The following is a 13,616-nucleotide window of genomic DNA, read 5'->3' as shown; positions in this document are numbered from 1 at the left end:
CTGTATCTTTGTCTTGCTGCGCCTCAGACCAAAACAGAGACTTGTGGAGTGTCCTTCGACTCATCCTGCAGCTGAGCGGAGGGTTTTCCWCCTGAGGTCCAGCTGCTGACTCGCCTCAGCACTGTCCTTATTACAAATCACCTGTACATGCAGCTCCTGACCAGAGCCCATAATAAGGCCCTAATTCATATAATCTGTTAGGAAAGGTGCTTACGGCAGCACAGAGTAAATATAATCTCTACAAGGGCCAAGCGTTGCATGATGGGACATACAGCTGATGAAGGTGCAAGACGAACACGACCGCTAGATGTCAAACACAACAAAAGCTTTTATCAGCTTTGTGCTGTCATGAGAGAGAGAGAYAAAAAAGTTTAAATATCGGCTTTAAAAATAGAAAGATGCATGTTTACAAGTCATCAGATAGAGGTAGCAGCTTTTATCAAGCAAGTAAACTGAGTCACACCTCGATGAGAACATCTGAAGCATCTTAATTAAAAAGAAAATAAATTGAAAAGAGTCACCTTTTAATAATCTGACAGTTCTTTAGAGTTTTTTTTTTTATTTTTGTCCTATTGTGGCAGCTGCATGAAAAACAAATTAGAGCAGCAGGTTTTTTTCATGAATTCTGCCTCGAGTCATCAGTTAAATTTGACCATGAGGTCACTCTGCAGGTCAGCTGCTAAGCATGAATTATTGCTGAATAAGATTTGATGATTGACTTTAAATTGTATATGTGATCTGTGCAGCTTCAATGATCAAGCTGTAGGAGACAAAAAGTCTAGATTTCTTTTGATGGTTTCAAGCTCTGTTTCTTTACATAGGAATGAATTGCTTGCAAATGCATAAAKCTAAATATGCATTTTTGCAGTCTTGTTCCTTTTTTTCTGTTTCAGCAGGTCAAACAGGGGTGAGGGTAGTTTGTGGCAACTGAAGCTTGAGTACAGTCATTAGTAAGGTGATGGGTCATTTACTTGAACAATGGCAGCTGACTTTTTTTAATAAGGTGAAAAAAGTTGAAATATTCACAAAACTGAAAATTAAATTATTCTGTCTCTACTTTTTGTCAAATTAATAACTTGTGAATATAGACAAAATGTAACAACAATTTTATCAGTGCTAACTGGGAACATTCATATTAATCATTTTTTCCTCTCTTTCATCTTTGACCTTAAGTGTTTTTTTTTAATCTATAACCAGTGTTTTATTTTGCAGTGCAGTAACCCCTTTTAGGTTTTCTGAAGTAGTTTTTTTCCAGAGGTACTTTGTAGCAGCTTTTGCTCACCAGCAACCCTGCAGTGAGTCCATCCACAATCCTTTATGCCTGAACACGGCCTGCAGCGGTCGAGTTTGCATAAAAGCTCAGCAAACTGTGTTGGAGGTCATGACAAAAAGTTTGCAATAGGGGGGGAGTGAAGAGGGAGGGGGGTGTTTCATATTCCCATTTAAAGTGGGTGTCCATTACAGAGAGCTCTTTGAAAGCCACCCTTATCTGCCATCTGTAGCCTCATCACCACGTTCATGGAGCTTCTTTGTTTCCAGAATGCTACAGTAATAACCAGAATATTAATAACACAGGAGGAAAAWGCAGTGTGGGCTTGTTTATCTGGCAACGAAGTTGTCTAGCCAGAGATAACTTTGAAATGTGAGCCTTGGCAGATGTTATTTTGTCTTGCCTCAGAATTGGTAGCTTCTCACTCTGGCTGTAATAAGCAATTAAGTGATACTTGCTGGATGGTGTGTTATTGTGTCAAGATTTTAAAAAAATGCTCCTGTGGAACGATGGGAAATGCAATTTAATCATCACATTATTAGATTTGCTGTCAGTCACAACGTTCCTTTACGGGGTGTCACATATTTTGAAACTCTAATCAAATTCTGATATATTCATATCAGCCGATATTAAGAAAAAAAATGCAAATGGGTCTCCTTACTTTCACAGAAGCTGTTTCTGCAACCGAAGCTGCACAACGTTTCAGGGATTTATTATTATTGCAATATCAACATATAAAATGTCATAATTGCAAAGGACGGCAATAAATAGTAGGGTATTGTATTTCCAAGTGCTCTGCATTCACTCTGAATGCCAATAATAAAAAGTGTTTGTCCAATCAGATGGGCCCTCGCTGCATGCAATGCCCACATCTGATTCAAATGATGATAGGGATGCTATGGAGACATGAATAGTCCTGTGCGCATAGAGATGGCAGAAAAAAAAACATTTTCAACAAATGTATTGTTTCAGATTTTTATATAAATCTCTGAAATAGCTGCTCTTTTCATGTGGACTCTAAATGAGGCTGTGTTTTAGTGCTGAATACCTCCAAACTAATTTAGACAATGTTTAGCCTAGTAATTCAGCTTTTAGAGCCTATTTTATTTTCTGCACAAACAACTCAAATGATGTAAAATAGACAACTAAAATCCTAGAAAATACTACATAAAATTTTAGCYCTGACTGAAAATAGTTGTGACTTGTTTATTTTCTCTGTTAAAAGTGATTGGTCAATTTGAACGTGAGAGGAAAACTTGAGATGGTTTCTTGTTTTTAAAATGTTCCATCTGGTAATTGAAGGCTGTTTATACCAGTAACCTCGTTAGCTGCTGTAAGATGCAACAGGAAATAACTGGATGACTGAATGACAAATCTTCATGTGCAAATACTCATCATGTAAAATAATTGGAAAGATTTTAAGTACAAGTGCCTCAGAATTTCCATTTATATGTAAGTCAAGCATTACTCACGGAATCTGACACCTCATTAGAGGAAAATACCACAGTGTAATGGTGGGGTTTCTGTAATCCCTTCAGTTTTATTACATTCAAATTTGTGTCCTGGGGCAAATTTTCTCTTTATGTTACAAAGATTGTTCTATCAACCTCAGTCTTTTTATTTCTTGTTCAATTATTTAAAGTTTCAACCTTGTGCAAAGATGGACGTTCCCTCCGGGGGATGCATCTCTTCACGCCGGAGCTTTTCCAAATTTTGCATGCCCCGCGACGGTGCACGGTGTCCAAACGCCTTGTGTTGCAACGTCTCTCCACCTGCATTGATTCTTCTTTCCAAATCTCCAACCTTTCATCTGTCAGCTCAAGGGCTCCTGCAGTACTCAAAGCTTGACCTCGCGTGTCAGAAAAGATTCCGACACTGAACTCACCTCTGTCTGCCGTCGATAGCTCTGTTCAGAGAGCACGCCGATACTCGAAAGCTGCGAGTTAGAGAAGAAAGTGAAGGACGGAAGTTCAAAACGCATTTTATCACAAACGCACATTCTAATAACTTTAAAACCCGTGTGCACAAAGTATTTAACTTTATCTTGCAGCTTTGGCTTGACAGATAATCATTACAATCTGACTGCAGAAAAGCTTTGATATATCGGTATTTACTGATGCAGGGGAGGATTAAATAAAGCTTTACTACATGCCATGTATAAAAAAATGCTTGAGGAAATAAAACAGAAAGGTACCAAGAACTATTGTGACAGTTTGAGTAGAATTAAATGTATTAATTGTATTTAACATGATTTATCTAATTTCAATATTATTAAGAATTTGGTATTTTGGACACTTTTAATAGTTTACCTATAGATACAAATGCGTAATAACAAAATGGTGCTAATACCAAAGATATCTCAAAATAAATAAATAAACAAATAAATAAAAATATCATCTGACATCAATCTTATGTTTTTGAATCCTTACCTGTCATCCACACTATCTATCTATCCACACTATCTATCTATCCATCTATCTATCTATCTATCTGTTTTGGCCAGTTTTAAGCCATAAAATTTTTTTTCTTATGACAATATATACATGACAAACCCAATTCGTTCAATCCCAACCCAGGTATTTTCCATAAGTGGCTCTAAGTGATTTTTTTTATTATTATTTTCAAAATGACCTCAGTCTGACTCATTTTACTTTGCTTACAGTCAATCTGCCACGTGCTCATTGAGCATGTCTTATAAATGAAAAACAAAATCTCAAGGCTGCAATCAAATTGCCAGCACACAGTGTCCCCAAGCAAAGAGGAAAATGAATGAACTATTAAATGCTGTCTCAACATTTTTTTTATCAAGTAACTTGCTCTGTTATTGACTTTATAACTTTGAAGATGCCAAAATCATCACTTTTAGTGAAAATTTCTTTATTTTTTTATCTAAAGTGTGATCACTTTGATTGCATTCTGCTGCAAACTGCTCATAATACTTTTTAATTTAATGTTTCTTTTTATGGAATCACACCAATAGTAGTTGCTGCACGACATTCTTGCAGAATGACCTGCCAGAATAGCGTGCTGTGCTTATGAAAAATGAATATTATTCCAATTTTTATTTAAATGAAAAAAGTAATTTTATGTATTGATTCATGAGCGGGTGTCATCTCAAACAGTGAGCGCAGCATAACAAAACTCAGTGTGGTATCTGAGGCGCAGCAGGATACATCTCAGCAGCTTACGTTAGTTCACCTCACTGTAGAACATTGTGTAAATGTCACTCAGTAAATAGAGCAATGGAAGTTTAAAACCACAAACCATTTCTCTTGGTTCCTGCCACCAACACCATGGCTTCCATTGGGTGTGTCATCCAGCTGTTTGGGTTGACAAATGGAACCGAATTTTTGCATCCGGCTGTAGCGGGTATATACTGTAAACTCATTTACTGATCTCATGCATAAACATTGCTATTTAATTTAAAGGCAGAGCTTTTGCTACAACAAGAAGTCACATGATTATTTTATGGTATGGTTGAAAATTGTAAAAAATACAGGAAATAACTCTCAGAATTACTTGAAATCCGATTTTCTTAGGTTTACCTGACAGGTAAACAGGCATTCTCAAGTTTTTATCTATTTTGCTCGTCTCTACCTGTGTGGAAATGAAGACCTGCGATGCTTCAGATTTATTCTGAAGTTTGCACATATTGCCCATAAATGAAAATAGAGACTAGAAAGGTTGATTTTAAGCGTAGTGATTGCAGTGTGCTGTGTGGAGTGAAACATTATAAAAAGTCTAAATTGATTAAAAGTACAGAAAAATCAAAGTTAGTTTCAAAAAGTGCATGTCTTGCCAACAAAATTCACAAAATAAACTARTCTGATTACCATGAAAGCTGGTTGGGTAGTTACAGCTTAATATGAAGTTTTTCAGTAGAAAAGTTACCCAAGTTTTAGTTGTGTCCGTACATGTTTGTGTTAGAACACTGAAGTGATAAACACCAGTTATTCACAGCAGGTAGAGGCAACTCGAAGGTGTAGCCATCAGTTTCACTTTTCTTAGCTCTTTTTTTTATATTTGTACACAGAATCCTTCCAAAAGGGAAAGAGAGCTTCCAACTGTGACAAAATGCTGTGATTTTTCTGAACACTCAAAAGGTAAAAATTCCTGAGATGAAAATGTGTCTTGCAAAACTAGAATTGAAAGCATTTTTTTCCTAAAGATAAAATGAGTACAAACAGTAACTGGCTGGCCAGCGTGTGTCCTTGTACCAACATCATTCAACATCTGCCAGTTCCCCCGAGACATCATCAGCAGTTTGAACATACACTGGTAGCCCAGATATGTGCTGTAAAATAACGCTTCCTCCTGTTCTGAAAGCACACCCGCTGGTTGTGCCTGAAGTCCCTCTGGACAACCTGAAAAAGAAAAACTGCTGAGGAACACAGAGGATAAATTAAAGAAAAGTGACAAAAGTAGACCCATGGCAAAGCCAGCCGACTCACAGTGGAACAATTGCAGCATTTATCTAAACCAAAGCAAATAAAATGTGTAATTTATGCACTAAGTCTGCAGTGTGACAATTTATTTGTAGGAGGGATGAAAACACGTTCTTCATAAACCTAACTTGAATTACAGAGTCCAGCTGTTCCTGTTTTTCTCTGCTTTATTCAGTGTTTAATTATTGATTGGCATTGCTAATGGCTCACATTAAATGTGCTTTGCACATCTGTCCTTAGTCTACTCTTCATGCAAAGCAGTTTCAGACAACTGAGTATTAATGGTGTATGGTTGAAAAACTGCAAGTAAGGCTGAATRCACAGGGGGCTGCCAGACAGAAAGTGTTTTTATTGTAAAGAGTTGTCCCACAGAAACCTCCGGCATAGAGCATCGTTTGGCAAGCTGCACTGGTGTCTTTGTCTTTCAAAACCACATCTTTTTCTGCCAGTTTGCAGCGATGCATAAAGTAGTGGGAAATTTAAAAATATAACTTACTCAACTTTTKTCTGCACCAAGAAAAGCAGGTCACAGTTTTTTTAAATATTTGAAAAAAAAGTCAAAAGTTTAGCATTTTCTAACAGAACTGAGACAAACAAGTGGACATACTAAATTGTGGCCGTGAGAATTTGTTATAATCAATGAAGCCCTTAAGATAAAGAAAAAATATTGTAATGCTTTAAATTTAGATTTGCAATGTTTTTGTGTGTAGCATAGTATCACTACCAAATGTGCATCTAATGGCAGAAGGCTGCAGCTCAGGTAATGCCAACCTCATAAACTTGGTTATTCACCTGAAGCACTGACATAAACCGGAACACAAGAAAAGTAGGAAAGTGTGGACCAAGGCCACAARGTTGGCTACATGCAAGTGCAATTGTCATCTATWAATTGTTATAATAATCATTCAATGCCACAATTAATTGTGATTTTTTTCAATATCCCCCAACCCTAGTTTGGATACAAGGGGCTAAAAACTTACTTTTGTTTGTGAATTTGTATAGATGTTTGGGTATCAACCATTCCCATTCTACAGCCCCTGAAAATTAGCTAAAGCTCAGCCAGCTACAAAAACAAAACAAGACATGCACATTTACTCATCAGGCCGAATGATACGACATATTTCGCAGGAAAACATGTTTGCACAACACATCTGGTGACACAGAGCACCATCTTTACTTGTAATGGAGAATTTGCTGCTGCTTTCTGATTTCTTCTTCCAGCACTCCTCAGCCCAGCCTCATCACTTCAGCTGGTGTAAAGTGGTTTTCTAAAATTAGTCTGTCTCTCGTACTGTCTCCCTCTGGGGACCCATCTTCCTCTCGCTCAAAGTATCTCCTTTATCATGGTTTATGTTTCCTTTTCCATGCTTGTAAGTCTTTTCAAGCTGACAGAAATGGAAATGTGTACTAATGATTTGGCAGTGTTTGTTGTGTTGGTGGAAGATATTAAAATGCACAAAACAGTGGGCTCAGTTTTTTTTTTTTTATTCTTTAGACTGTAAACTGAAACCTGATCAGTACTTATTTGAAGTTATGCCCCTGTGCATCTCTAGAGTTGAAGCAAAAAAGGATGTAGTCTTTTTTGTGTGTTTGTTTTTAGTATGTCCTTAAAATTWAAATTATCCAGGTGATCCAAAAGCACTGCAGTGAGTGGTCTGGCAGAATTTGACTTTAGTATCCCTTTACTAACAAAGTTCTTAATAACGAAACATCATTAAAATTCACTGATGCTGTTTTGCCTTATTTTCAGAATCAGAATCAGCTTTATTGCATTGTCTGTGATAAACACAGACTAGGAACTTGAAGTTTAGAACATCCGTTCGGAGACCGACACACACACACATGACAAACATGGGGGAACGAATGTCCACGGTCTTTCGCACTACGGTGCGCTACCGTTTGTAGTTTATAATACACACACACACACACACAATAGCAGAGGTGAGTTAATTAATGAGATTAATAATGAGTTAATTTCCCTCAGATTGCAGATTTACTTGTAGGCCTGGGTATGGATTCAAATTTCCCAAATCGATTTGATTCAATTCACAGGGGCCCAATTTGATTCGATTCACTTTGATTTTTAAATTAGTTAAGGACACCATGCAGTAACATTTACTTTGATATAGAAGACATTCTCAAAGGAACTAATTATGTAAACAGAAGAAACTGATTCTAACATGGCGCATTGGTAAAATTATAAACTGTGAGGTGCAGGCGGGATAAACCCAGGGCYCAGGCAAAAATCCAAAGTTTAACAAAAGATTTATTAAGAAAACCAAAAGGCTGGCAGTGCAGCTCAAAAACTCTCAGAGGGACAGGGAACACAGAGAACACCACAATGGCTGGGTGAACAGCACAATGAACAGACTGGAGGACKAGACACTAAATATAAAGGCAAACAAATTAAGAGACAATTGGAAACACCTGGGGAGACACAAGAGGGATCAGGTGTGCGTGGGCGGGGCTGTAGGGCAGAGCAACACAGGGGAGCACTGAAAACACTAGAAAGTTGAAAATAAACACAGACCATGACATAAARATTAAGGACAAACTTGTYAATTGGAGTTTAATCTAGAAACAAAACTGTCTCAAGTTTCAAAGGGTTTAAACTAAAAAGGAATTGCAAGAGAAAGAGTTGTTGGATACATTATTTTTTTTAAAAAACTAAGAATAATTTTCTTCATCATTAAGAAGTGATGGAATAAGGTCGCAGGAGAAGAGGCGGGATGTAATAAGTGTAATCTTCTGCCCACTCTTTTGAGAGTATGATAATTGTATATTTGTAACGTTTTTGTTAGCTTCTGTTCAATAAAACTTATTAACAAGAAGAAAGAAAGACATGAAGAGGACTTCAGCTAAAACATTCCATCACTGTGAATTACATTAAGATGTTTCTAAAATTTATAAATAACATTGGTAACAAAACTAAAAGATTTTGTTGGACTGACATCTTCCACACGTTCATGCATGCTGAGGAGAACAGTTTCAMTCTGATGTCCTGATGCATCTCAGTAATCCAGGTAAAAAATCAAAAAGAAAAAAATTGTGTAGGTCTTCTGGACGGGTTCTCTAATAAAACGTTTTGTCTCTTCTCCAAGAGACTTCTTCAGTCTGAGAGTTTCAGGCAAAATTCAGGCTTTTAAGCCCTGCCTCCGTGTGACTGATACTCACATCACATGGCTATCGTTGACACCTAATTAACACTTATTGTTAACAGGGGGTGGCGTGATATTGGCTATAGCAGCGCTGTAGGAGGGGGACAACTGAAAACGGAGGCCTCCACCTCTGTTTAGTGATGGATGGTCTTTCTTCACAAAAATGGCTTCTTTTACTCCTCTCTCAAACCAACGTTCCTCTCTATCAAGAATGAGAACATCCTCATCTCTGAAAGAGTGACCGCTGGCCTGTAAACGAGTGAAAACTGCAGAGTTCTGGCCATTAGATGTAGCTCGTCTGTGTTGGGACATTCTTTTGAACAGTGGCTGCTTTGTTTCCCCGATGTATAACTGGTCGCAGTCCTCCTGGCACTTAACAGCATATACAACATTGCTTTGTTTGTGCCGGGGCACCGGATCTTTGGGGTGAACCAGCCTTTGCCGTAATGTGTTTTGGGACTCCATGCAACCTTCAGGTGAAAATGAAGACCCCAAACCCAGACCCAAACCAGTGGTTATTCAGTATGTTGCGGGTGTTTCTGACAAACTGAGACATTTATTTTCTAAACATGATGTCCCAGTAGCTTTCAAACCCCAAAAAAAAGGATGTTTTTTACATATTGAGTTAAAATCAATCAAATGTGAAACAGCTGTGTAAAAACCAATCTCTAAAGCTCCTGCCTAAACAGTTGTAGCTGAAGTTTCCAGCCTTTTTGAGCTGAAGTATGTTTGGAAGCTACACATTAAAATTTAACCCAAGCTTCTTTTTTTTTAATAAATTTGAGAAAGCATCTAAAGTTAACTGCTGTGGCTTTATGCAGCATTCTTGGCACCATCTTTACAGCAGGAAATAAGTGGAGCAGTTATTGTTTTTAATCTCTTCAGAGGGGTTTGAAAGTGAAGAAATGTTTCACATGAGTGGAGACTGATTGAGTCTGACTGTTTACAAAGATCCACGGAGCTGCTCGCAGCTGAAGCAGCGGCGAGGGTGTGCACCCAACACAAGCAGAGGAAAACCTTCCCCACGAGCATCTCTGCATTTCTGTTTGCGATCCCTGCAGCGCTGAACTCCCAGATCAAGCTGTGTTGAATGTTTTTCATCCTCTGAGCTCTTTATGAAGTAGGAATAAATTGAACTGAAGGCTAAAGCTCTTTCTGAGCCATGCCTGGTAATGATGCACCGGGGATGGAAATATTGCTTTTTCCATATACTATAATTCTCGGATGTATTACTTAACTTGTTACAGAAAGGTCAAGTCTTGCAGGAGTGGAGATGCAAGGACAGCAGAGAKTAAATGTTTTCAGTGAATGTCAAAAAGAAAAGGCTTACCACTGCAAACCTACTAATGAGGCTCTGATGCATTTTGCATAAAACTGAGAAACAAAATAAAGAAAAGTAATTTGTTAATTTTAATAAAATTGTATTAGTTGTTTCGTCAATTATATGTGACTATAATAGGGTTTATTATTTTTTCAAACAAAAACGAAAGGTGCAACTTATTTGAGTTTGTTCCATATATATTTTAATTGTTCCCACAAACAACTTTTTTAAATAATAAATCTGAATAAAGACAAAAACTGTTTTTAGAATAAGAACAAGGAAATATAAGACTCATCTTTAAAAATGAGCTATTTTAAATTTAAGCTCCAGAATATCTACAACACAAGCCCTGCTGTATTAAAAAATAATGAGATTAATAATTGCTATATTGCTTCTGGCAGTTAAAAAAAACAGAACATCCTGATTTTACGGAAATACTTGAAAAGCACAACTTTCTCATCACAGTTAATTGAACTGACAAATATTGTGTTTAACTTAGTGGTCGGCACAAAAAAATGTCACCCCAGTCATGGATAACAGCTTTGTAGAAGCAGTCATGACCCTTTTGTCTTCCCTCTCCTTTAATCACCTTCATTAATTTAATGTTTTATAATAAGGTTTAACACTAAATTACACGACAGCATCTGATTTGGAGCTCTGTGGATCTTTTCTCTGCCCCCTTCTGCAGGGGTTGCCACAGCGAGCAAACTTGTATTAAAAAAAACATGGTAATTGTTTCATGCAACCTGGACTTGAACCTGCAGCCCCAAGATTACAAGACCATGGCACTGACCAGCAGCAACTGCAAGCCAGAACCTGGAGCTCTGTGTTAATGCTTAATCATGAAGGACTACTGATTGGGTGGAGGCAAAAAGGGATTTTCCCCACTCTGACCGTCTCTCTTTTCTTTGTCTCTATCCACATCGGCTCACCTACTGATCTGACTAATTTCACACCCTCGTCGGCTGCTTTTTGTTCAAAAATCTAAGGAGGAGATGAAGTGTGCTTTTTAATCAGACTTCTTAGCCTTCTGGAGGATTGAATCCATGTCTGGGCTTGCCCATCGTGTCCTAGCGTATGGATTTTCTCTGAAATGGGATGTCGCAGCTTGACCTCTCAGGCAGCACCTCTTGACTGGGAGATATTGTCACAATGGAGAAACAAAGAGTTAAAACAAGTCATATAGATTAAGTTAAAAACCCAATCTAAAGGTGGGTCTTCATTTCCAACCAACCTTGGAACTCCTTTCCAATCTTTCTGAAGGGGTTTTAGTRTTACCTTAAAGGATCATTTTCTCATCCGCTGCACTGATTTGTTGCAGCAATGCTTTCTTATTCATTCTCACATTTCTTCTTGTCATTGTCAGCTGTTTATCAYCAAGTAACACTGTGTAGCAGTGACATGAATAGAAAAAAAAAATGCAGTGTCATAAAAACATGTTTAAACCAGTGGGGAAAAAAGTTTAAAATAACAAACCTCTATATAAAGCTATACATTTTTGTTTAAGAATAAAAAAACATTTTTAATTTCAGCTTCCTGAGATTATTTTTAAGTAAATTATATTAAAAAGAAATGAAATCAGAAGAGTGAGTGGCGTGTATAAAAATATCACCTTGGACCATCCTTTGGAATAAATACACTGTTTAAGAGTTTAAAAAGGAGGTATATAAAAGCCCTCTGAGTTAGATCGTCGGTTTTTTATTCATTTTCAAGGTTTGACTTTTCGTGGAAACAACGTGYTGCAGAGCTGGTTAGGGCTGACCACCGCTGTGCTGAGCTCTCACTGCTCTGATATCTCTGAGCTGCACTTCATGAGCTCACCTGTCTGTCAAACAGCGTGGGAGCACTGCAGAAAACTGCCGTTTTTACTGGTTAATTRTTTTCTTTTTTTTAGGTTTTGGTGGAACCTCTTGTGTAAATGCTTCAAGACGTCACGGCAGATAAGCTTCTACAGTCGGATCTAATTATACCCTCTATTTTCTTGAGTCAAGCTAACTGCTATTCAAAGCAGGGCCTATTCAAAAAAATTTCCATCAAGTGAAAAAGTCAAACTTATAGATTTCTAAAGAGTTTGAGCAAATGTTATATTAGATATTTTAACATGTCACTTTTGCACAATGATCTGACTACAGAGGAAATCGTACAGCTAATCATCTGAGTCAGTGTTTCTAACCCACAGTTCTTCCATATAATCTGGTTCTTACAGATATTTTATCTTCGTGGGGGGAAAAAAATCTTTGCTTTCACACTCTCATTTGTGCTGTCTGTGCTTTTTGTTTTGGAATTAAACCACTGAAACGATGAGTCACTGCAAATTGGCAGGATACACTCAGCAGCCTCAATCTATGCAGTTAGCTTTAGCAACATGGATGGTCTGAGAAAAAAAAACAATAGCAACATAAACTTCTGTCTTATGCAAAAGCTCATAGGTGTTTCTTTGACTTGTGAAAATTGTGATAATGAGTTGCTATAAATGGGGGAAATCTGTGGCTAATCAGATGTTCTGCTGAGACCAGAAATATCTTTATTTCATTGTTGCAGAAMCTTCCCAATAAACAGTCCACAATAAAAGCGGTCACTTTAAATGAAAAGCAGTGGTCCCAGTTTCACGGTACAGTCTCATCATAAGGCACAAACTGCAATTTTAAAATTTTAATTTCCAATATTTAAAATCAATGAGAAAATAACATTGAAAAAATATATACATATTTTGAATGCTGATGATGTTTTAATCCTTCAGAGTCTGCACATTTTGTAATGTTTTAGTATCCACATGAGCAGCACTGCTTATGTGAGCTGATTCTTGGTTTTTCGTGAAAAGTTTTCAGAATCTGCTCTATGAAGGCGTATTTTACTTAAATTATGTCTGCTAAAGCACTGATAAAAAGCCCAAACAAATGCCCATGCGTTTCCTCGCTTTAAGCTTGCCTTTATGAGACATGAGAGGAGGCAGTAGATTACTTTTATTTTTAGAAAGTGGAGCTTTGCACTTCCTGCACACTGCTGTGGTTTTGCTGCCCAGCTTCCCTCGTGTTCTCCCACAACTATAACGGCAAACAACAGCAAGTCTCCCCCTCAAGCACCAGCATTTCAATGATCTCTGCAAATTCCAGAAGAGTCGAAACAGTTCTGCTCTCCCTTCTTTTTTCTTACTCCTTCTTCTTCACATCACCTATCGCTCATTCGTCTCTCCCTTCATCCTCCACGTATAACCCATCCTGCCTCATAGTCGGAGACAGGTAATCAATATCTGTGGCTTTGCACTCCAAGTTCTATTGACTTTGTTTTTCAGGAAGACTCCATAAAGAGACATTGGGGAGATTCTGTCACTGCTGGTTTCATCCCCTGGCATTAAAGCCTCCTCTGTTGCCACCTAAGACAAAAAGTTGAGAAGGAACTCTATCTGCCTGTATGATCGATGG

Source organism: Austrofundulus limnaeus, unplaced genomic scaffold (assembly GCF_001266775.1).
Source record: "Austrofundulus limnaeus strain Quisiro unplaced genomic scaffold, Austrofundulus_limnaeus-1.0 Scaffold2, whole genome shotgun sequence".
NCBI lineage: Eukaryota > Metazoa > Chordata > Actinopteri > Cyprinodontiformes > Rivulidae > Austrofundulus > Austrofundulus limnaeus.
Note: the sequence above shows the minus strand (reverse complement) of the source record.